The sequence below is a fragment of the Jaculus jaculus genome, chromosome 2 (assembly GCF_020740685.1).
Source record: "Jaculus jaculus isolate mJacJac1 chromosome 2, mJacJac1.mat.Y.cur, whole genome shotgun sequence".
Lineage (NCBI taxonomy): Eukaryota > Metazoa > Chordata > Mammalia > Rodentia > Dipodidae > Jaculus > Jaculus jaculus.
The window spans coordinates 77,757,271-77,778,627 of record NC_059103.1 but is presented as its reverse complement, the minus strand read 5'-3'; the positions used below and the strand labels follow the sequence as shown (position 1 = coordinate 77,778,627).

Sequence of the window (21,357 nt, the reverse complement as noted above, 5' to 3'; positions counted from 1 at the left end):
CAAAGTAAAACACATCCAGAGACAAAGAAACTTTTGAAACTAGAAGTCTAACCCAGAATTGTGTGATTTTATTAAATCTTGGACTTTTAATGGGCCAGAGTTCTTTCCAGCTCATACTTGCATGAAATCGTCACATAAAATTTACCAGAATTAAGTTTTACCTACTGCTCAATGATGCAGGAAGGTTAGGCAGAATTGGAGTTGGGAAAGGGTCCTTTGTCTTATTGTCCTAGGACAGACCTGGATATGTCTGGCTAAGAACTTTCTACTGCAGAGCAGGTCTTTGACGAGGAAGATTCAGGAAGTGCTGGCCACATTGCAGATAGTGGTGACTCCTCACTGTCTCAACCAAAGAGTAACTGGTGGGATTCTTTGAGATGAGCATTGTGAGAGTGTTGGATTTCCCTATGGATGTGTGGCCTATAGGATTTTCAGACATGCATGGTAGTCCACAGTCAGCATCTAGTGATACATCAAAGTTACTAGATAGGTATCCATACCCAAACTATCAATTAATCTTGGTGTCTATGACCTCTGCCTGAGGTGATCTGGTCTTAGTTGAGATTCTGTATGTTCACTTGTCTGTCCAGATTTGGGAAAAGTAGTTAGCTTGTTAAGCATCATATCTCTGATAAAGGGGAAAAAAAAGAAAAGAAAAATTGATTCTGCCTGTTAAGCAAAAGTAATTACCTTCAAACTCTTCAGGAGGCACAGCTCAAACTAGAACTCCTCAGCCACTTACTTCCCACATTCCATAACCAACTGACAGTTATTTTTCTATCCCTAAACTTACTAGAATTCATTCACCTTCCTCACTTACCATTAGTATTGCCTTGTTTTGTATGTTTCATCTGGTTAGTATGCTTCAAAAGTCTCAGGATTGCTTTCATTGCCTCGGTGTCAACTGTTACCAATGGAACTTTAATAGTTATACATGCATGCTTTTTAAAATTTCTCTATTAACTATAAATTGTGTCACAATGACAATTAAACTTCATTTTTGTACATCTCAAACCACCTCTCCCACTATCTTTCATAGATGAGGTCAATAACTATTAAATGAATAGATGGATAGATCTATATCTACAGTACTCCATGACCTTGGTACTCCTGTTGAAAATTTAGTCTGGTATTTGAAGTTGAAATTGATCTGGATTCACTTTAGATTAGTCCATAAATTCCTTAACGGAAGATATTTTGCCCTCAAATATATTCCATCAGTGATGCTAGTATGTGCCTCCTGGTGCTATTCTAATTAACAATTCAATGAGGCCAGAGCAGGAAATGTGCTGTATAATCAAGACACTGATTTGATTTTTTTTTAATCCTAGACAAGAAATGATTTATCAGGAAATAATTTTGTGGCTTTTCATAGCACTAAGGCCACTCAGGAGAACACTTTGTAATAGAAATGTTCTTCTCCTTGTTTTTGTTTTTCTATCTGACATTTTAGCTTTCAATGCTCTTTTCAGTATGATTTTATTTTTTGTAAGGTACATCAAAACCATTGTAACTGTATTTCATAAGTAAACTGAAATCGTAAATAGAAATGAAAGTTAAGTGACTTGCTCAAGGCAAACATACAAGTTCTCAAAAGATCCAATATTCAATAACAAAAACATGACTTCATATGAAGAGACAACAGCTATATAAAGCTAAAATAATGTAGAACTGTCATTTATTTTTTCGAGGTAGGGTTTCACTCTAGCTCATGTTCTCTTGGAATTTACTATGTAGCCTCAGGGTAGCCTCAAACTCATGGTGATCCTCCTACCTCTGACTCCTGAGTGCTGGGATTAAAGGCGTGTGCCACCACACCTGGCTAGAATGGTTATTTTAACTAATATCTAAAGCCAAGACTATATAATACATAATGATATGTTTCAAAAGAACACAAGAAAAATGACCAAACCACCTTATTATTTCAGTCTCACATACAAGAAAGGCAAACAATTTAATTAATTTTTGTATTTCATATTTTATCAAGAAAAATAATCATCTGGATTTAAAATTTTAGTCCAATAAGAAAAGATTGCCCTGTAAGTTCCATGAGATTTGTAATCATCACTGAATTGAGTTTGGCTTATATATATATTTTTTCATATATATATATATATATATATATATATGAAATTATAAAACAGTGTAAAAAATAGTGGTTCAAAGAAATTTCAGTCAGCAAGATTTATAAGTGAAACCCATGTTACCAGAAACTCCCCAAGGTTCAATGTCTTTAAGATTATAACATACAGAAAGACTTCCTGAACAAAACTCCAGTAACTCACGATCTTAAACATTCACTCACCCAATGGGATCACATGAAGCTGAAGAGTTTCTTTACAGACAAGCATACAATAAGCAAAGCCAATAGAATACCCACAGAATGGGAGAAAATAGTTGTGGGTTACTCAACTGATAGAGGCCTGATCTCTAGAATCTACAAAGAACTCAAAAATCTAAACAGTAAGAGGTCAAACACCCCACTCACAAATGGGGCAAAGAGCTAAACAGAAATTTCACAGAGGAAGAAACACAAATAGCAAACACACACTTAAGAAAATGTTCATCATCCCTAATCATCAGAGAAATGCAAATTAAAACAACTATGAGATTCCACCTTACCCCAGTAAGGATAGCAAACATCAAAAAATCAAATGAAAATAAATGCTGGTGAGGATGTGGAGAAGTAGGAACAATCATCCACTGTTGGTGGCAATGTAGGATGGTACAACCACTTTGGAAAGCAATATGGGGACTCCTGAAAAAGCTGACTATAGAGATACGAACCGACCCATTTATTCCCTTACTGGGCATCTACCCCCTAAAACCTTAAAACCACAGGCCAGAGAGATTTTCTCAACCATGTTTGTAGCAGTTCAATTTGTAATAGATAAGAGCTGGAATCAATCCAGATGCCCATCACTAGATGAATGGATAACTAAGATGTGGTATATCTACACAATGGAATTCTACACAGCAGTAAGAAAAAATTACACAAAAATTTTGAGGAAAAATGGATGAACCTGGAACAGATCATCTTCAGTGAACTTACCTAATCAAAAAAAAAAAAAAAAATCACCACATAGTCTTACTGATCTACAGCATCTAACCTGAATCTACCCAAGATACCTTACATACCCAGCAAGCATCTCATGGACTAGATACTAGGATGGATGGGGAGGGAGGGGAGGACATAGAAGGGGTGTGAAACAGTAATTTAGACCCAAATGGCAATGCTACCATAGTATTCTACTTCCTAAAAGGCAGACCAAATGGTTGAACCCTCACCAGGCCCTTATAGGAAACACCTGAACCATAAGACACTGGAGAGGGTAGGATCAATCTAACCTAAACCTTCTACATCTTCCCTCCCTCCCTCTCCCTCCCTCCCTCTTCCTCTCCCTCCCTCTATCTCTCTCTCTTTCTCTCTCTCTCCTCCCTAACTCTTGTATATTAGTTACATTCTTCCTCATTTTCTTAGTGGGCACTGACCTGTGACTCTCAGTAGCAGCATGGGGCTATCATCCACAATGAGCTTTTGATCAGTGAAACCTACAAGGTTTCCTAAAAGAATGACAGATTTCTGTCAGAGTACTTGTTGACCCACTAAAGGCTAGTGTTAAGACCCTATTGCTGAAGACACCATATGCAGCTGTCATGTAAAATGGAACGGTATGGCTGGAAGCCAGGAGAGAGTCAGTCCCCAGACAGTCAGCATATCTAATGCCTGAAGGTGCTACATGGACGACTGGGGAAAATAACCAATATCTTTCCAAGCAACTCACGGTCTAACCTACTTAGCAACAAATAACTGGTTGTTATGCCCAAACAAGTGCAATAGTGACACACAGCCATGGTCGGGAACCTGCTGCTCTTGATTCAGATAACTGTTCCCCTCAGTGGTACCCATAGCTGGAGTTGGGAAACAAGTCAGGATCATATCCAAACATAAACCCTCTCTCCAATATCAAGCTAACATCAATCATCGGCTACAAGAGGGCCTATACCTATTAAACTCTCTATAAAAAAAAGTAAGGGTTATTTCATTTGTCCTGTAACTTAATCTCTGCTGGAGAATCTGCTTCTCTTTTTCAGATAGATGCAGATCCTAAGGAGAGAGCCACACCATCATACCTCAAAAGGGCCCCGGCTGAAACTAAGGAAAATTGGCGAAACAAGCAAGGGTGCTGTTTTCCTGATGAACCGGATGATACCAGCACAAGGTTGAAGATGATCACCACAGAGAAAAATCAACTCCTACCAAATCAGAGAGCCAGAGGCTCAGAGGCCCCCCAATACCTCATCACTGAAGCAGACCAAAAATGAACCCAACATGGCTCAGGGAAATTTTGCAAAGAGGGGATGGAAGGAATGTCAGAGCCACATGTTGGGTCAGGATATGCAGAGACATTTATCTTACCAATAACTGTGGGCTAACTCCATAAGACATGACCCATACACCTCAACAAGGAGGGAAAAATGGGGAGGGGGTAGGTCACGGATGAGCCTAATAATGGTACCAAACAGCCTGTATTTGCTGAATAGAAAACTAATTTAAAAAAATCATTAGCCCACCTAAAAAAAAAAAGAAAGAAAGAAAGAAAGAAAATTTCTAAAGGAATCTAGGGAAGTGTGGCCTCCTCTTCAATCTCAGTTGTTCCTTCCCTAACACACAGGAGAACCCAAGAAAATACATAATTTCTGGTATGTTGGCTTGGGAAATGATTGATTTTGTTTTTGTAATATGTTTGTGTATTGGTTTAGCTTAGGTTTCAATAAGAATACATTTACAATAATGTACTGCCATTTGATGGTGAACTGAGCTATAATAAATTTTGCTCTTATATAGTTTCACAGCAAGTACACTTGTACCCATCCAACAAGAGATACATCTATTCATGCACTCATGCACATTCTGCTTTCAAATTCATCTTCTGCAATATATCTTTCAATGCTTGACTTGTGCTTCTTGCTATTCAGAGACTTAGGAATACAGGGATATAGTATAAATCTTCCTATCACAGTCTGTAAAATACATATTCACCATATTAGCTTTTGTTAGCCTGAATTTTGTGCTTCTTACAGTAGTAACTTTAAGCAGCATAGTGTTCAAGACAATATAATCTGAGTTATGTGGTGATCAGGTAGAAATAATCATAAATTTCTAAGAGAAGTATATGAAAATAGTTGAATAAATACATTTAGTTACATGTAGTGAGTGTCTTCTTTAAACTCCATGGTATTAAACAAAATGATAAGAAAACATTTAGATAAAAGAGAACTATTGCAAAGAAGATCTGCTCATAATTATTTGGGTTTAACTACACGTATGTCAACCATTGCAATTTCTCTGAGTTAAGACACTATATTTTGTGACTACACATTATGAAACTAATGTTTTAAGTGTTTTGATGTAAATTATTAACTTTTTCAAGTCTCATTCATTTTAGGACCAGTTACAGAATTTTTTGTTTGTTTGTTTGTTTGTTTCTTTTACGAGGTAGGGTTTCACTCTAACCCAGGCTGACCTGGAATTCACTATGTTATCTCAGGGTGGCCTCAAACTCATGGAGATTAGCCTACCACGGCCTCCCAACTGCTGGTAATAAAGGCATGCATCATCACACCCAGCTAAATTTTTATTCTTATGAAAACTCTTTAACATATATTTTAGCCATATTGAAGGACTGTAACAATCTCCATGTTCTTTAAAGCTCATAAAATGGCATCACTATTGTGAGCTATTTCTAAATTTCTGTGGAAATGCATTCAGATAAGCAGCTTAATTGGCTGGCTGTGTTTTAAGTTTTAGAACTACATGATAATACTATTGAGTCTGGATATTGATGTCTACTATTCCAATATGACATTGACTAATGTGTTAATAATATATATTAGGTGTCTCTAAAAGTTTTGAACACAGATTAGCATAGTTAGTACAACAAGGTTGCTGGTTAGATACAGATACTAATAGTTATAATGTACCAATAAGAAAAATCACCTCCAAGATATTTAAACACAACTTTAAAAATCACACAGTTAAGTTATATGGATCATGATAGGCAGAGGAGTTTTCATTTGATATTCTGACATTCACATGCACTATTTAAATTGTGCCTGATTAAGAGCACTAATAGTGCAGATGATCAGTACTAAAGAGAGAGGGAGCGGGGTGAAGTGCTAGATGTGAAAGTATGACTTCAGCAGATTGTGCTTAGAATTACCTTTAGTAAAGTCAGTTTCATTTCACAGACTAATTAATCCATTCATATTAAAAATACTTGCTGAATATCTATCTTCTGTTATGTACTGGCTGTATAATAACAAAGAAAATTACCTTAGATTACTAAAGACTATGGAGAACAGTAGATAGGACCACATACATATGTATAGGACAAGAGGTGTGTACAGAACAGAAAACTTTGTTGTTTACTAAATTTCTGCTTCGTCTCCAATCCATTACTCCCTTGGTCTTCCAGTGTCCTTACAAAGAAGGTGGCTAAAACAGAAGCATTTATTTTTAATAACTGCTATGAAATTTAACCTGTGTGCAGAACATAGCCATGCTAATATATGCAAGGATCCCTGACAGTAAGCACTCAGTAGCTATTAGGGATTAATCCTTGAATCAGTGATGGATGTTATGATGATGGACAATGTTTTCTCTTAATACTGCAGTCTACTTCCAAGGCTTATATAATATATATAAGCTTTTCATAGTTATTATTAATTATAACTACTAAATAGAGAGAATTTTTACAAATAGGGATTACTGTTCAAAACAAGGTCAACTGGATCTCTTAAAAATGCCAAAAACTTTGGTATAATTTTATATTAAATCTGATATATACTTTAATAAATTTGCTATATGCAGTATGATAACTTCCATTCAACAGTTTTCACCTCAGCAACATGTCTCTGTTGCTTCTTAGCAATTAAAAGATTACCTCTTGGCACTGTTAAAACCATGACTTTGCTAGTGATGAGTAAATAGTAAGGACTTACAGCACAAAATTTATCTCTGAGTTTTAGAAAAACTCAGTTGTAAAGAGAAATTTCTTTACTTTATATAAAGCAATATAATTTATTTGTGTATTAAATCTTTTTCCCATACCACATTTACTCTCAGTGGAATTCTTTGCACTTGTACTCTTCAAGAGTAAGATTTTCATTTTTTATTTAAAGTGAGGTAGAAAAGAAGCTAAAAGTTGAACTGATTCACTGAGAGACTGTAAGAGTTAATTGCTGAGGAGCTAAAACTTATCTTTGTCAGAGGATGGAAAAATCCTAAAGAACTGTCCAGAAAGGATCAAAAGGGATTATAAGAAGCAAAGAGAATTTAGGCTACAATAAAGTAAAATGGAGTTCATTGTTAGTGTGCCTGACTACAGAAATGATTGATAGGCAAATTGCCACATCTTGTTTGTTCACTTATCCTTCCCTTTGGCTATGAAAACTATAAAATGGAAATAAAATCAGCTCCTGGCCAAAGGTTCTCTGGAGGGCTTTCTCAAGCTTTAGGGCTCACCAGGTAAATAAACTCCTCTACTTTCACTGGTGCTGGCATTGGAGTGATCTTTCCAGAAAATTTCTACAACAAAAGTACTAAGTTAGCATGTGAGTGAATTACCTTCTCAAAGGTAGAGAACCAGTTCAAGCAAAGCCTGTGTGGAGGGAGGTCTCTCTGATTGGTGCTCGCTTTAAGTACCTCACCTTCACAGACCACAGCTACTGAGTGCTGTGAGATGCAGGAGACCTCAGAATGGGAGATACATTGCTCATAAACAGATTTACCAAATATCCACCAAAACAGAATAAAAAATAATAATAATCCATGCACGAACATAAATTTTGACCAATATTAGTTTATAAGTTAAAATGTGACTGCTTTGTTTAAGAAAATCCTAATTCTATTTTATGAATACTACTTACAAGGTGCCATGTGACCCCCAAAAATGTACAAAATTCAACATTCAACAATTTTTAGAGAAACTATGAGTAGAGTGGAGTAGATGCATGTCACAGAAACAAGTGACATCATTAAGATCACCTTAGATTTGGGGCAGAAGGAGGAAAATTACACTATGGTCTGAACAAAAGAGAATTCACCCAACCAGGATGTACTTGGTATTGTGGAAAGATGTTAGATGAATTTCTGGTCATGGAAGCCCCAGTATCTGGTCATAAAGCTCTACATAGCACTACTGTTTCATGTACAGTAAAGAAAAACTATGGAGGGAAACCTACCAGAGTTACTCTGGGGCAATAATGATAATTTAAATTCCACATGTCTGCTATAGTCAGCTGAATCCTATTTGTAGTCAAACCATTATCATCACCTGGTGTTTTTGAAATTTACATTTTTATAATCCTCTTCTAAAGGAAGAAAGGCATGTATGTGTCAGCTGCAGTCACTTGTAGTTAAGAAACCTTTCCAATATTTTATATTTCAACAACCAAATTTAACAACTGTATCTATTTAACTGTAAAATTATCTCTAGAGTATAGATCCACTTTGCAAAGCAATTTGTAACTGAAACGAATAATAATTTTATGCTTTTTGATAAGGCACCTTGAGGAGCTATAAAAGCAATTAACAAAAATAACTGTTAATAAATTTTGACATTTGGAGAAGACATTCCAATTTCTCTGGAGAAGAAACAGGTTTTACTTTTAGCTCTGTATCTCAAATACTTAATTCATCATTCTCTCATCATATCTTAGAGGAATGTGAGTGGGATTGCTCAATTTTAGCTTCAGATGCTGGAGGTATTTTGCAATAAATTATTTTTCTCTTTGTTAAATTCATTATAAGAGAGATCAAACAGAAAAGCATCTTGTCAATAAGTAATCTAGGCAGAATATAGAGAAGCTACTCATTTCATTTAAAGCATTGATAATTACAGCAATTTTTAGTTTAAAATTTAAACCTATAGTCTTTTTCAATTCTATGATACTTTCTAAGGCTCAGAATTTTACTCTTATAGATACTATCAATTGATTTTTTGGAATGAGAGTGGGTGAGATTAATGAGCTTATTATAATTCATTAGAAAGAGGTATGTGGATGACTGCCTACTTTAATTAGTTTTATAACAGTAGGAAATTGTTTCATATGCCAGGCTCATCACCAAGCATGGTTGGACAACATTAGAGTGGTAATCCAACTTGATGTTAGGTACCTTTGCACAGACAGCATGAATAACAACACTACTAATGAACAAAGAGAGAAGTAAAAAGATGACCATGAGAACATCTAGCAAAAAGAAATTTTTAAGATCAACTATTTCTGTGAAGGAATGTGCAAAGTAAAGTATTTCAAAATGCTGCAGCATATCTGGCATAACTTTTAATTATTGCAAATGTTTTAATGTGGCAAGTATCTCTAATAAACCTCAGTGTAAATTTTCAATGTCCCATACATTATCAGAAAATAAATTATTCAGCTTAGTAATTCCACAAAAGGTACTTCTTAACCAGAATTATGTCCAAAGAACAATACAGTTAATAAAATATATGAACAAATAAAATAAATCAAGTCACAATTTTAAGACATCAACACAAATATAAAGTGTATTCTCATGAGATATATAGAAGAAACTATATGTATTTCCTAAGAACTGATTAAATGCTTTTAATAAATTCAGGCTAATAAAGTTCATACTTTTCAATATTCTTCATACTTTCTAACATGAGGTCAAAAATTAATTTTCAACTCATAAATTAAGATTTTGGCCTTAAATAAATACCATTTACCATAATCATGTTATTATTTAAGTACTTAGGACTCAAAATTTTTGTGATCAAAAACTGTTTTTCCTTGTTGTTTGTATAGATAAAATTTTGAAATTTCTGATTACTCAATTTAACATTTACTTTTATAATACATTCTTTCAATGCTTTATTTTTTTTCCTAAATTTGTGAGCTATACATACAAAGCATACTAATTTCTCCCTTGGTATTAGACAACAAATACTGTTGCATTTTTCATAGAAACTACAGCTTTTGTCTTCCCCCATATTTAATTTTATTTTATAGAAATATTCTAGTTATAAATCATTAAAGTCTGATATAATTAAAGAACAAATGCAGAAAAAATAAGATTGCCACTCAATTTATATCAATTACTAGGGTGAGTAATGGGGAGAGATAGGAAGTGCTATGCCAGAACAGTATTAGTAAAAAGCAAACACAGCTAACATCATCATGATTACAGCCAAAAAAAAAAAAAAAAAAAAAAAAAAAAAAAAACACCTCTGTCCCAAACCCTGAGCATGTTTAGTTTCCTAAAGTTCCGTTTGGATAAGGTTTCCAATTACCTTTCAAAATCACATTTCAGGCCTGTGATCCTAGCATCCTAGAATGGATGATTTCAAGTTTGAGTCCAGACTTGATACATAGTTAAATATTCTATCAAGAAGAAAGGAAAGTTGAGGTAAAACTACTATCACAGAAAAATCCATTACAAATAGTATGATTTTGTGGCCTATGACATTACATTTTGATATACAAAGCTGCCATCTATTCCTTCTACAGAAAAAAAATCATAAAATCAAATAATTCATATTAGATTGCACACTAAAATATGTACAATCAGTAAAATTAATGATATTTATTCATTATTTGTTTTTAAACAGTTTGAATAGATTTCATTTTGCTAGCATTAGATTACTTGGAAAACAGGATATAAAAACAAGAGGAAAGATACCTCTTTTTTTCTTTCAGATCATGAAAGGAAAAGATCTTCAGGAAACACTTAATACATAAAATCAACTTTTTATACAATAAGAGAAGCCCTTTACTTTTTTTTTTTTTTTTTTTTTTGAAAAAGGAAATCAGTTTTGGCAGACAAGTCACAGTTATTCTGCCAGAATGTTCTGGAGATTAGAGGATGATTTGAGGCTTGATTTTATCTGTTACAGCACAACTCCAGCAACTGAAAAGTGCAGTGACTTGAGGCCATGCATGTAGAAAGCACTTGTGATTGATCGGTATTCCATGAGAAAGTTCCATTTCCTGTCTGTTTCCAGTGACAGTGAAATATCTGCATCTTGTTCCAGTAGTAGAGGTTTCGCTGTCATTTTCTATGAAAAATTTTATCTATTGTCATATAAATATGTCATCAATAAATAAGTATGTTAGACATCTCTCACCCATCAATTAACAAGACCTATTAATTTTTATAGAAAATATTAATTTTCCTAAAGCTACACATGTCTAGTTAAATTTTATGACATGATTATATATTTCATTATATAGTATATGGATGTTAAAAAAACAAAACTAATTTCAATTCTGCATGTCTTTATAAAAGATTACACTTAAACAATTAGAACATTACCTAATAAGAGACTGTCTTGATAATTTAATATTCACATATTAAATACTTTCTGAACAATCTACTTTTTCTAACAAAAATGTAAGACAAAATAATAAAAAAAATACTTTCCTACATCAACTACTTTTGTTGGTTGCTTTGAGCCACTGTTCATATGGAGCTCGTTTACAGTGGCTGGAAGCCCTAGCGTTCACTCTCTCTGTGTGTCTCACTCTTTCTCTCTGTCTCTCTGCTTCTTTCTCCCTCTCAAATAAATATTTTAAAATTATCAAAAAAATGTAACTTATTTTAGACTGTCCTTTCATATTGGTCAATACCCAATAGCACATTGCTTCATATAGGGGTGTGTGTGTGTGTGTGTGTGTGTGTGTGTGTGTGTGTTAGATTACTGAACCATTCCTAAAATTCTAATCCTCACCTTTTTATTGATGTGGATTTTTTTTTCTCAGTCAACATGCACTTTATATAGTAAGACATGATCACTCAAATTGAAACCAGTGTTCACAGTTTCAGTTAGTCTAGCTAACCATCTTGCCCCGGGGATCTGTTTCAGCCTCCTGAGTGCTGAGACTAAAGGTAGGCTGCAACACTAAGTCACCATGGACCGGGGTGATGGGTATCCATACTTAGTTCCTCAGAGTTACACAGAAAGCACTTTACCCGGACTACCTCCCTAGCTCTATGTATTGAGCTCTTAGTCTCTAGGTCTCTAGTTTACTAATTTCTGCCCTAAACCTTTCTTATTTATATCATCTATGACACTAAGGTTTCGCTTTTTTTCTAGAACTTTTAAATGTTATTAGTAGGTTTTTTAACTTGAGATCTCTTTGATTTTTTTAAAAGTATTTATTTGAGAGAGAGAGAGAGAGAGAATAGTCATTCCAGGCCCTCTAGCCATCACAAACTCCAGATGCATGTGCCACCTTGTGCATACATCTTTATATGGGAATTGGGGAATCAAACCTGGGTCTTTTGACTTTGCCAGCAAGCGCCTTAACCGCCAAGATATCTATCCAGCCCTCTTTGACTGTTTTTTTCTTTTTTGTTTTTGGGTTTTTGTTTTTAGGTAGGGTCTCACTCTATCCCACGTTGACTTGGAATTCACTGTGGAGTCTCAGGCTTGCCTAATACTCACAGCAATCCTCCTACCTCTACTGCCCGCATATTGGGATTAAAGGTGTGAGACACCACACCCACCCGCTTTTTTTTTAATGTTAGCATTTATGGGTATGAACTTTCCCTTTAGAACTACTTTAGCTGAGTACAGAGGTTTTGATAGGTTACATCATCATTTCCAAACTCTTGTACGTCGAAAATTTTTTCTCTGATTATTTTTTCATCTTTGTAATGACTAGGCTCATTTCCTTTTATTCGAACTGTTCTCACTTTATTTATTAATTAGTTTTGTACTCAGCAAATACAGTCAATTTGGTACCATTACTAGGCTCATCCATGTCCTACCCCTCCCCTTGGGCCCTCCTTGTTGAAGTATTTGGGTCATGCATTCTGGAGTTAGCCCACAGTTATGGGTAGGGTAAATGTCTGCATATCATGATCCAACATGTGGCTCTGACATTCTTTCTTCCCCCTCTTCTGCAAAATTTCCCTGAGCCATGTTGGGTTCATTTTTGGTCTGCTTCAGTGATGAGGTGTTGGGGGCCTCTGGGGCTCTGGATCTCTGATTTTGTAGGACTTGATTTTTCTCTGTGCTGATCTCCTTCACCCTTGTGCTGGTACCCAGTTCACCAAGAAAACAGCATCCCCTTGCTTGTTTCACCAATTATTTTAGTTTCAGCTGGGGCCATTTTGAGGTATGATGAGATGGCGCCCTCCTTAGATCTACATCTATCTGAAAAAGGGACACAGTTTCTCCAATGGAGAGTAAGTTAGCACAAGACAAATGAGATAACCCTTACTTTTGTATAGAGAATTTAATAGGTATGGGCCCTTTTGTAGCCCACGATTGGTGGTAGCTTCATAATGGAGAGCAGGCTTATGTTTGGATATGGTTGTGACTTGTTTCCCAGCACCAGCTATGGGTCCAGTGCCACTGAGGGGATCAGTTAGCCAAATCAAGAGCAGTCTGTTTCCCACCATGGCTGTGTGCCACTACTGCACTTGTGTGAGCATCCCAACAGGTTATTTTCTGCTAAGTAGGTTAGACCATGAGTTGCTTGGACAGATATTGGTCATTTTCCCCCAGTTGCCCATGTAGCACCTTCTGGCACTAGACGGGCTGACTGTCTGGGGACTGACTCTCTTCCAGCTTTCAGCCAGGTCATTACATTTTACTTGTCACCTGCATAAGATGTCTTCAGCAGCAAGGTCTTACCACTAATCTTTGGTGGGTCATCAAGTACTCTGACAGAAATCTGTCTTTCTTTTAGGAAACCCTGTAGGTCTCTCTGATCAAAAGCTCATTGTAGATGATAGCCACATCCTGGTACTGGGTGTGACAGGTCACTGCCCACTAAGAAAAGGAAGCAAAAGATAACTAATATAAAAGAGTTAGAGAGAAGAGAGAGAGGGAGAGGCACAGAAGCTGAAGAAAATTAAGGTTAGTCTTCATCATACCCTCTCCAGTGTCTTGTGGTTCATGTGTTCCTTCTAAGAGGCCTCGTGAAGGTTCAGCCATTTAATCTGCCTTTTAGGATGTAGACATTTATGGTACCATTGTCATTTGGGTCTAGATTTGTGTTTCCCAACCCCTCCCTCCCCCTCCCCACACATCCTATTGTATAGTCCATGAGATGCTTACTGGGTATTTTGGCATCTTGGATAGATTCAGGTTAGGTGCTGTAGATGAATGAGACTATGTAGCGATTTTCATTTTGTGATTGGGAAAGTTCACCGAGAATGATCTGTTCCAGGTTCAACCAGTTTTCCTCAAATTTCATTGTGTCATTTTTTCTTACTGCTGTATAGAATTCCATTGTGTAGATATGCCACATCTTAGTTATCCATTCTTCTAGTGATGGACATCTGGATTGATTCCAGCTCTTAGCTATTATGAATTGAGTTGCTACACTCATGGTTGAGCATATCACTCTGGCCTATGGTTTTAAGGTTTTAGGGTAGATGCCCAGTAAGGGAATAACTGGGTCTGTTGGTATCCCTATAGTCGCTTTTTCAGGAGTCTCCATATTGCTTTCCAAAGTGGTTGTACCATCCTACATTCCCACCAACAGTGGATGAGTATTCTTACTTCTTCACATCCTTGCCAGCATTTATTTTAATTTGATTTTTTATGTTTGCTATCCTTACTGGGGTAAGGTGGAATCTCATTTTTGTTTTAATTTGCAGTTCTCTGATGATTAGAGATGATGAACATTTTCACAGATGTATGTTTGCTATTTGTATTTCTTCCTCTGTGAACTGCCTGTTCAGCTCTTTGCCCCATTTTATGAGTGGGGTGTTTGACTTTGTACTGTTTATATTTTTGAGTTTGTTGTAGTTTCTAGAGATTAGGCCTCTACCAGTTGGATAACCCGCAAATATTTTTTCCCATTCTGTGGGTTATCTATTGGCTTTGCTTATTGTATGCTTGTCTGTAAAGAAACTCTTCAGCTTCATGTAATCCCATTGGTGAGTGACTAAGATCATGATCTACTGGGGTTTTGTTCAGGAAGTCTTTTTCCATTCCTATATCATGGGAAGTACTTCCTATATTTTCTTCCAGTAGTAGTCGTGATTCTGGAATTATATTGAGGTCTTTGATCCATTTGGACTTGAGTGTAGTGCATGGTGAGATGTGTGGATCAAGTTTCAATTTCCTGCATATGGTTATCTAGTTTGTCCAGCACTATTTGTTGAAGATGCTATCTTTTTGCCAGACTATATTGTTAGGGCCCTTGTCAAATATCAAGTCGCTATAGTTGCTTGACCCAAACTCTGGGTCCCCAAGTCTATTCTATTGGTCTATACTCCTGTTTTTATGCCAGTACCATGCTGTATTTATTAGAATGGCTTGTAATATAGCTTTAGATCAGGTATGATGATGCCTCCAGAGGTATTTCTTTTGATGAGGATATGTTTGGATATGTGAGGCTTTCTGCCTTTCCATATGAAACTTTAGATCATTTTTTCTGTGAAGAACACTGTTGGGAATTTAAATGGAATTGCATTAAGTCTGTATATTGCCTTTGGTAGGATTGCCATCTTCACAATGTTAATTCTGCCTATTTAGGAACATGGAAGGTCTTTCCATTTTCACAAGTCTTCCTCAATTTCTTTTTTGAGTGTTTTTTGTTTTTGTTGTATAGATCTTTCACTTCCGTGGTTAATGTTATTCCAAGATATTTTTGTTGTTGTTGTTGCTATTGAAAATGGGACCATGTCCCTTATTTCTTTCTCTGTGTCTTTCTCTTTTGCATATAGAAAGGCTACTGATCTTTGTACGTTGATTTTTATTCTGCTACTTTGCTATAGGAGTTAATCACCTTCAGGAGTTTTGGAATGCAGCCTATCACGCCTCTTACACAAAAAATCATGTCATCAGCAAAGAGAGATAACTTCTTCCATTCCAAATTGTATCACATTTATTTCCTTCTCCTGTCTTACTGTTTGAGCTAGGAATTCCAGTAGTATATTGAAGAGCAGAGGTGAGAGTGGAAAACCTTGTCTTATTCCTGATATTAATGGGAATTCCTCCAGTCTCTCTCCAATAAGTATTATTTGGGCATTAGGAGCTTTGTATATTGCCTTTATTGTGTTAAGATATGAACCCTTGATACTCAAGAATTAAAACTGGGGTAGTCATGAACCCTAGGGGTGTAACATCTGCTGATGTTTGGAAAAATGTATATAGTATGCTGATCAAAATGCCCAATAAACACTTCTCATAATATTCATACCCTTATATTAATGCTACTGTCAATTTGGGTAGAGAATATTCTTCACAGATGGCAGTGACCTTGGGATGACTCAGAAGTATCACAGTGCTGAAAAGAAATGACTGTAGTACTGAGTAACATCTCGATCACACCTTCCAAGGCTCAGGGTGTAACATGGAAGAGGTGGTGGAAAGAATGTAAGAGCCAAAGGTAGGGTAGGAGTTCTTACAACATGCTCCCTCCAGACATAAAATGGTCTGGATATCCATGACCTCATAATGCCTGATACTACTTAAACAAGACTCTCATAACAAAAGGAAAAAATCATAGCATCAAAATAAAAGAGACTGATTGAGATGGGGAGAGGCTATAATGGAGAATGGAATTTCAAAGGGGAAAGTGGGGGGAGGGAGAGTATTACCATGAGATATTTTTCATAATCATGGAAAATGTTAATAAAAAGTTTGAAAAAATATTTTTAAAAAAGATATTAACCAACCATGCCAATTCTCTCCAATGATTTGATCATGAAGTGATGTTGTATCTTGTTAAAGGCCTTTTCTGCATCTATTGAAATGATCATGTGGTTTTTGTGCTTAACCTTGTGTATATGGTGAATTACATTGACAGATTTCCGTATGTTGAACCACCACTGTTTTCATGGGTTGAATCCCATTTGGTCAAGTTAGTTTATACTTTCGATGTGTTCTTGGGTTCAGTTTGTGAGGATTTTGTTCAGGATCATTGCATCTAAGCTCATCAGGGAAATTGGCTGGTAGTTTTATTTTCTTGTGGCATCTCTGCCTGATTTTGGAAGTAGGGTGATACTAGCTTCATAAAAGGAGTTGGTTAGCTTTCCCTGTTCTCCAGTTCTGTGGCACAGTTTGAGGAAGATTGGTTAGAGTTCTTCCATGAAGGTTTGATACAATTCAGCTGACAAGCCATCTGGTCCTGGACTTTTCTTTTTGGGGAAATTTTTTTTTATTACTTTTCCAACTTCAATGAATGTGGTATGTTCATTTAAGACATTAATCTGCTCTGAGTTTACCTTTGATAGATGGTAGGCATCTAGTAATTTCTCCATCTTCTCCACATTATCCAGTTTTGTGGAATAGAGGTTTTTGAAATAAGTCCTGATGATTCTCCCAATTTCAGTTATGTCTGTTGTGATCTCTCCTTTTTCATTTTGAATTTTATTAATTTGAAGCATCTCTTTTTTTGTCTTCTTCCTGCTTGAACAGATTGGCTAGGAGTTTGTCAATCTTGTTTACTTTTTCAAAGTACCATCTCTTTGTTTTGTCAATTGTCTTAATTGTTTTCTTAGTTTCCAATTCATTGATTTCTGCTCTGATTTTAATTATTTATTTCCTTCTGGAACTCTTTGGGTTGGATTTTCCTTGCTTTTCCAGTGCCTATAGGTGGATGGTTAGGTTATTGATTTGGGATCTCTCTGTCTTTTTTATGAAGGCATTGAGTGCTCTGAATTTTCTCCTGAGGACCACCTTCTTTGTGTCCTATAAGTTTTGGTATGATGTGTTCTCATTGTCATTCAAGTCTATAAGTTTTGCAATTTCAGTTTTTATTTCATTCACTATCCATTTATTGTTTTAAAGTGTGCTGTTCAATCTCTAGGTATTGTTGTGATTCTTGGTAGGTCTTTTGTTGTTAATTTCTAGCAATATAGCATTGTGATCTGATATCATGCAAGGAATTATGTCAATCTTCCTAAATATGTGGAGGCAGGCTTTGTGACCCAGCATATGGTCTATTTTAGAGACTGTTCCATGGGCTGCTGAGAATAATGTGGAGTCTGTGGATTTGGGATGGAAAATTCTGTAGATGTCTGCTGTTAGGTTTAACTGATCTATGGTTTTGTTGAGCTGTCTTACTTCCCTGTTGAGTTTCTGCTTGGATAATCTGTCTATTACTGATAATGGTGTATTGAAGTCCTCAGCTATGATGGTGTCAGTGTTTAATTCCTGTTTTATTGTCAAGTAGGTTTTGGTTTATAAACTGTGGGGCCCCTGTGTTTGGTGCATACAGATTCATGATTGTAATATCCTCTTGATGGATCGTTCCCTTGATTAGTAGGAAGTGGCCTTCTTTGTATTTCTTCATTATTTTTCATTTGAAGTCTATTTTATCCAATATTAATATAGCTATGCCTGCTTATTTCTTATTCCCGTTTGCTTGGAATATTGTTTTCCATCCTTTCACCCTGAGGAGGTGTCTGTCTTTAGTGGTGAGGTGGGTTTCTTGAAGACAACAGATTGGTGGGTCTAATTTTTTGATCCATTCTGTTAGCTTGTGCCTCTTGACAGGTGAATTAAGGCTATTAATGTTTAGGGTAATGACTGTGTGATTTGATTTGATCCCTGCCACATTGTGATGGTATATGTGGGTTGGTGTTTTTATGGACTTTGAAGTTTTTTGTGCCTATTCTGAGTTTGGTGATAGTGATCTACTTCTTGTAGGCATTTGAGGTTGACTATTTGTTTCTTCTCTGTGGAGAATTCCCTGATATACTCTCTGTAGGTTTGGTTTTGTGTTAGTTTTGTCATGGAAAGTTTTTCTTTCATCATCTATTATAAGGGATACTTTTGCTGGGTAGAGTAGTTTGTGTTGGAAGCCATAGGTTCTTAGACTTTTCAATGTTTCACTTCAGGGTCTGAAAGTTCTCCATGCCATTGGTCTGAATTTCTTCTCCTTCTGGTATTCCAGTGATCTTGATATTAGGACGTTTAACTGTATCCCACAATTCCGTCATGTTCTGTTCACAGAAACTTTTGAACATACTGAAATTTTTGAACTCTTGAACTGTTTCTTCCATCTTGTTTTCCAGATCAGAGGTTCTATCCTCCACATGGCTGACTCTATTCTTCAGAGCTTCTAGAGAGTTTTGGACTTCTTCAATTAGGTTTGCATTTTCTGCTATTTTTCTATGTATAAATTCCATCCCTCTGTCAAGCTCCCTTTTCACATCATTTTCTGATTTTCTTGATGCTTCTTGGAATTCATCCTTGCATTTCTTTATGTCTTCATTTATCATGGCCAGCTGATTTTTGAGGTCTCCTTTCTTTTCACTCTCCCTCATATCTCTTAACTATCTTTGAACTCCTTCCATTTTCTTATCTATTAGGTCTAGTCTAGTGATGGCGGCATCCACATGATTATTGGTCCTTTATTGCTTTTGTGAAAATTCTACCAGTAGCTTGGTCAGGGTTGCACTGCTCATAGCTTCATTTTGGTGTTCTGATCCTAATGACTACTATGTTTTTATTAGAGATGTTTATTGTAGGACTGGGTGATCTATCTGGATTTTCTTGCATTTGATTTTTCATGTTATTTCTTTTACGCTGTGGTCTGACCATCGCAGTGTATGGGCACTTGGGTGGGTAGATCAGCCTGGGCTCAAGCACAATGGGAATCTGAAGCAGCCAGAGGCAGTTGCCAAACAGCCTGGGCTTTGGCTCTAACTTGCCAAAGCCAGCTGAGCTCTTGCCTGGCTGAGGCACCAAAGTTGCCTGAGCTCTCAAGTGGTAATGTGCCAAAGCTGCCTGTGCTTGTGCTAGGAAAGACACTGAGGCACCAAGCACTGAAGCAGCCCGAAGTCTGGTGTGGCAGAACACTGGGACCTGGAAGCAGTCTGTGCTCCCACAACAGGACAATGGCTGTTGGCAGACATGGCCGACAGGGAGGAGATGGTACCTGACCTATTGCAAGCAACATACACAGTCTGAGCTTGCATGGGGCGCTGCAATGGGCCTGGGCTTGCACATGAATGTGCAGCAGCCAGAGCAGTGAGCAAATGGGTGGAGCAGGCTAAGCTCCACAAGTGGGATATGAGCGGCATCACCATTTGGCAGGCAAATTGATTGAAGGAGCCTGAACTCCAATGGGCCAGCAGGCATAGCCTGGCCAATGTCATTCATGGGCAGGGGTAACAGGGCGATCGCCCCTGTGCAGTAAGGAAAGTATAACTATGTTGGTCTGGGACCCTTTTCCTACAATAAATGTGGGAGCTTCCTGAAGCCAGGACTGTGGGTAAGTCAGTTGCTTGGGGGGAGGGAATCAGCAACTCCCTGTTTTTCCCCTCTGTACCTTCCAATTGGCAGTGTACTGGAGATTGCTCTCTCTTAAAAAACCCAGTGAACCCTTAACGTCTTGCCTTTCTCTCCCTGGGATGTGTGGCACAGTTAGGCAGTCGCCATCTTGGCCTGAAGTTCTGATGTTGATTTTTTAACAGCTCACATATATTCATATTCAACATTTCTTGAACATTTCATTAGTTATCTATATCTGCTTAATATGCTAAGTAGGTGAATGTTTCTATATCTCAGTTTGTTACTTAGGAATATGGCTCTGTCCTTGCTGGGGTATCATAATTTAAGGCCTTCTGAGATTGTTATGAAGCTTCTACAGAGCAACTGAAGCTAAAGACCATTTATAAAGGGAAACATGGTTTACCCTGGGTTATTCACATTGCTTAAGCTTTCCCCAGAGCAAGTGATTCAGAGGAAGAATGAGAGTATCCAAGATGGTTGCTGCAGCCTCTTCCTGGTCTATTCTCATAAATCACCTTCTGTCAGTTGTGTTATATTCTATTCATTAAGAGCAAGGCAAGAAATATAATCTTTATATATCAGAAAATATGATCATAAATAAGGGTCTAAAATCATAAGAAGCCATTTTTTGGGAGGACTAGATTGTCTTTGGCCTCCAATATCTGTCATCATTCCACAATTATGATATCTTACTCCAATTTTCCCAAAATAGTCTTGTCAATGTCATCTGAATCAAGCCTAGTGATGGCTTAGATATTTGGTATAGTACCATAAATACATTGTCAATATAGTCATTCTTGTTCTGAAGCATGTAGACATTGGGTATCCAAATGACCAGCGCACAATAAAATGTATGAAATGCTGGGAATATTTGGTAAGGGGGAAATGTCAGCTCTGAAGTAGCAACTGGCATACAGCAATTCTAAAGTTCAGTAATGCAATTAGCATATGATACTGAAGAATAAAGAGGTTAAGAGAATTCTCCATGGCTCTTTATTTCAACTTTAAATATCTGGTTCTATTCTTTGAATCATCCTTCAGCTGAGTAGCTCTCACTCCACTCGCTGCAGCAAACTGTACAAGTCCAAAGGCTCTCTTGTTCTCATTTGTCTCTGTTCCCCTT

At 36.7% G+C, this 21,357-nt stretch overlaps 1 protein-coding gene and 1 non-coding gene across 9 annotated transcripts in view; both read right to left on the bottom strand.

Annotated features, from left to right (window-relative positions):
- Positions 1–21,357, bottom strand: part of Ccser1 (coiled-coil serine rich protein 1) — a 1,182,362-nt gene that overhangs the window by 724,203 nt on the left and 436,802 nt on the right. The window lies entirely within an intron of this gene.
- On the bottom strand, positions 5,667–5,797 carry LOC123459155. The gene has a single exon (XR_006636063.1). It is a non-coding gene; the product is annotated as a small nucleolar RNA SNORA33 (small nucleolar RNA).